We start from the raw sequence: 4591 nt of genomic DNA, 5'->3' as shown, positions 1-4591 counted from the left end.
CAGACCTAGCCCAGTGCTGGGCACTTAATAGGCAGGAATACATGGTAAGTGTCCTCAGGAGACATGCAGGGACCAGCACCAGCCCCCCCGCCCCCCCCCCCCGTGTGGGGCGCAGATGGACCCTCTGCTGCCTCATGGCACACACCAACTCCAACCCTCCTGGTGCCTGACCCAGACCCCTGCCAGGGATGGAGGTGGGATGCAGCCTCCCTCGACTGGCCTGGTCGCTGCACGAGGGGAGGCTGGACAGGGCTGGGGCCTCAGCGTTCAGTGAGTAGTGAGGGGGAGCTGAGAGACCCAGGTTCCAAACCCCCAGAGCAAGCTCCATTGAACTTCACTTACAAAGCCCAAATTCAAACATAAAATTAAGAATTTCAAGATCTTTGCAGCCAGACTGCAGGGCCTCTGGGCATGGAGGGAGCCACTGACTGTCGGATGCATCTGTGCCAGACTCGAGCGAGAGACACACCTCGGTCACAATGCTGAGTGCTGGGGGCGCTCCAGCGGCCTTGCCCTAACTGGGACAGTGCCACTGGTGTGATCCCCATTCTACAGAGCAGGAAACAGGCACAGAAGGCTGGGTAGCATTCCTGGGGTACTTGGGAGGGAGATGGAGAGCCAGGCTTACTTGCACCCAGGTGTCCGGGTCTGCTGAGATCCCTGCTGGCCACGCAGTGAGCTCAGCGTCATCATCACCAGCCTCGACGTCAGCCCCACAGGGAGGTTGCTGCCTGCCGTCCCGGCCTCCCATCGCAGAAGAAAGAGCCTTGGCAAAGAAGGAACGGGGCTCAGGGTCCCAGCCTCTGGGCACTGGATTAGAAACGGTGCTTCCAGAGTGCCTGGAAGGAGGGAAGCAGCTGCCGGCGTCATTGTCATTATCTGTGTCGAGGATGACACAACAATGCCCTCGATGACGTTGAATGGCTGTTTCCAGACTCAGGGGCTCCCTGCCTCACTCAACTGAGGACCTACCCTGGCCGCAGCCCGTCCTCAGCCCTCAGCAGAGCTGGGGCCTGGGCAGCTCGGCCGTCTTCTTCCAGAGGGGCTCAGACATCCTCGGGCGCTGAGGGTCATCCCAGGACCCAGTGTGTCCCAGCCCTTGAGGTGGGTTCATCCACGTGAGTGCCAGAGTCAGACAGCACCCCCGCGGGTGGGAGAAGCCCTTCCCGGGCAGGAGTGTGCCCCATTGCAGCTCCATTTGGAGGGAGATTTAACACGTTCTGACATGCAATAGGCTTTCTCTTCAACTCTTCCAAGACGTGGGCACTGATTTTCTCGTCTACAGGCTGAAGGACGGGGCTCTGGAGTGGAGATGCAGAAATCGAGGTAGTGGCCACTGACCGACGGTGCGGGAGAGAAGCCCTGGGGCCCATGGGTCCCCACATGTAACCGTATGTCCTCTGTGCAGAGCTCGGGACACTGGTGCCATCGTGTCCCCACGTGTGACCTCATGTCCTCTGCACAGAGCTTGGGGCTGTCCTCTCATGGCCGCTCCTGGATGGTCAGGCCCTGTGTTCCAGGCGGCTTTGACAGTGACTGTCCCCGGTGCTGCCGTCACTAACCCAGCCTAAGAGCAATAAAGCCACCTGCCCTGGAGTGGAGAATGTGTGGGTTGCTATGCACCAGTCGCCATGGCACCAGCACCCGTGACTTCAGGTCGGATGAGTGTCTGGAGAAGAGTGAGCAGCGTCAAATGGTCAGGGGCCCAGGGTGCCTGAGGAGGTCAGCCTCTGCCCAGTTCTCTGCGGGGAAACCTGTGGGGCTGTCCTGGGCCCCACGGAGCTCACAGTCGCCCTGGGGAGTAGGGAGGAGGGGCCCAGGAGGCCTTCTCATCTGGGACAGTCCTGGAAGAGGCCCCTCGGGGACACACATGGGAAAATGGGGCATCCAGCAGCCAGACTGAGCCAGGACCTTGAGAGAAGAGACAGCTGTCCCCGGAAGTCCTGTAATGTGGCTGCTCCATCCACCAGCCAAGTGGAGCATCCTGGACCACTCACAAGGAGCTCTGCTCTTCATGACTTTAATGCAACCTGTCACCGTCGTTGTGGGTGATCACTAACACAGCATAGCAAGGCAGGGAGACTACAGGGTGAGGAGTTTCTGCAGAAGATGTTGGAACCAGGAATGTGCACAGACACCATGAATGTGAATTGTAACCTCAAAGGGAAGGCACAGGCAGCCCAGCAAAAGCAGCAGCTGATGGGAGCTCGCGGCAAGCCCACCTCTCCTCCAAGTGGCGAGAGACCCCAGAGGAGAGGCCCGGGGTGTCGGCCCCCCTGGAACAGAGAGAAAGATGCCTGGGTGGACGGGTCCCCAGAGGTGTGGACAGCAGGGTCCCCATGCTGACCGTGGCCGGACAAGCTCGGATTCAAGCTCCTCAAGGAAAGCTTTAAGCTCATCCCCAGCTTCTGAGCAGGTGCAAGCCAGTCCCAGGGACGCTTTGTTCCGTTCCCTGCTCTCCAGGGGAGGCGGGTGGGGAAGGGAGGAAGACAGGGGCCTCTCCCTCCTCCCTGCACAGCCTCAGACCTTCCAGCCAGAAGCAGTGGCATCTGATAACGATGATGACTACGCTACTAATTATTAGCATTATGATTTAATAGGCAGGGAGCCAGTGAAGTGCAGGGGCTGGGGGAGCTGCAGCACAGAGTCCAGGAGAGTCCATCCCGGCCCCGCTCCTGAGCCCGGGTGACCTTGGGCCAATCCCCCAAGGTCAGCCATTCTGTTGGTTTCCATCACCTCTAAATTGCAGTTCCCAGGGAGCACAAAATGAGAAAAAGCGCTTAAAACCCTGAGCATGGATGGTTCCTGCCTCAGGGCTGTGAGCTGCTGCCACCATTAGTCCTGAGAAAGCCAGTGGGGCGGGGGCTCCACCCAACCTGGGACGCTCCATGTGGTCCATATGTCGTCCTGTGAAATTCTGAGTCTGTTGCCAGTAGATCAAAGTCAGGATGTTCCAGGTAAAACCTGGATTTCCACCTCCTCCTGGAGAACCGGAAGTCTTGGCATCCCCAGGCGCACCCGGCCACAGTCGGCTGTCAGAGTCAAGGCTGGGGGCTGCTCCCCAGTGACCAAGCTCCCACCAGCTCAGCTGGACTGGCAGCCACGTCCACCCAGCCCTGGGCATTGGTGCTGTGACCCTGATGTGACCTGGGCCTTTGCCCCCGACGACCTGAGCCCCACTACCCCAGCGAGAGGTCTAGGGTGTCCGGAGTAAGCTCAGTGGGGAGCAGCCTGTGTGGGGACGCCTCTCACCACAGGTTCCCCCTGAGTTTAAACAAAATGCACGTGTGCACACACGCACACACTAAAACACACATCTGCACACACCTGCACACAGCTACACACCCACACGGATGCACAGCACACACATGCCATGAACACACATAGACACACAGGTGCACTCACAATCACACATCCCACAGACACGTGTGCACACTTACGCACACATGCTCAAGTACACACCTGCACAGAACACATGTATGCATACACTCATATCCACTCACCCCATGTACATGTGCACATGCATACTTAAGTACACACCTACACATAGTACATGTGTACACATATACACACTCATATCTCTACATCCCAGGTACCTGTGTGCACATGCATGCTCAAATACTCATAACACATGCATGTACACACATATGCACACATGCACACTCACATCCATACATCCCATATACCGGTGTGTACATACATGCTCAAATACACACCTGCACATAACCCATGTACACACATATGCACACTCTCAGATCCATACAACCAAAAACACATCCATGCACACACATACACATGCACATGAAAACACGTCTGCACATTCATGCATACTAGACGCACACATCCACACACCCACATGGATACACAGATACACAAGCACACTGACATCCACACAACACACACATGCATGTACACACCCGCACACACCCCCGCACACACATGCCACATCACATCTATATGAACACCTGTACACACACATGCCACCTGCACACCTGCACACCCAGCCTGTCTCCCAGCCCTTTGACAATGACATTCCCCCTTCAGGGTTCCCAAATCCATGACTACACTCAATCCCTCTGCAGGGCCGTGCAGACCCCGAGTCTGCTGCAGGTAAGGAAGGCAGTGGGGGATGATGAGAAGCTCCCCTGACATGGCTGGATCCAGTGTCCCCTGCACCCATGGGGTTGGACAACTGGCCACTGAGGCCGGTGGCATTAGAGAAGAGAGGCATCGAAATCCCCTGTGGGATGCTGTGGGAAAGGATGCGTGTGGGCTGAGGACGAGGTGCCTGAGCTGGAAACCAGAGCTCCAGGTTCTCCCCGAGAAGGATCAGATGAGACCACAGGCTGGGAGTCTCCAAGTCAGGGGTCAGCAGGAATCAGCCTGGGGCCCCGGCTCCCTGCAGGGGGAAGGGGCTGGATGGCCACCGTGGACTCAGCCTCTGTGGACTGAGGGAAAAGCTCTCGCCCTGCAAAGCCAGCCCACGCCTGCCTCGCTGAGGGACTGATTAGCGCCTCGCAGGACCCTCCACTCAGCACTGGAAACAGAATGTGCTTGGGCCGCTGACTTACTTGGGCCACCCTGAGGGAAA

The 4591-nt window shown here is 57.8% G+C and overlaps 1 long non-coding RNA gene across 1 annotated transcript; it reads left to right on the top strand.

Moving 5' to 3' along the window:
* The first annotated feature begins 951 nt into the window (after positions 1 to 951).
* Positions 952 to 1596, top strand: LOC105490535 (uncharacterized). Its single transcript, XR_011608644.1, has 2 exons — positions 952 to 1104; positions 1286 to 1596. It is a non-coding gene; the product is annotated as an uncharacterized lncRNA (long non-coding RNA).
* The last annotated feature ends 2995 nt before the right edge of the window (positions 1597 to 4591 follow it).

Source organism: Macaca nemestrina, chromosome 10 (genome assembly GCF_043159975.1).
Source record: "Macaca nemestrina isolate mMacNem1 chromosome 10, mMacNem.hap1, whole genome shotgun sequence".
NCBI lineage: Eukaryota > Metazoa > Chordata > Mammalia > Primates > Cercopithecidae > Macaca > Macaca nemestrina.
The sequence above is the reverse complement of the archived record's forward strand: the minus strand, read 5'-3'. Positions and strand labels throughout refer to the sequence as shown.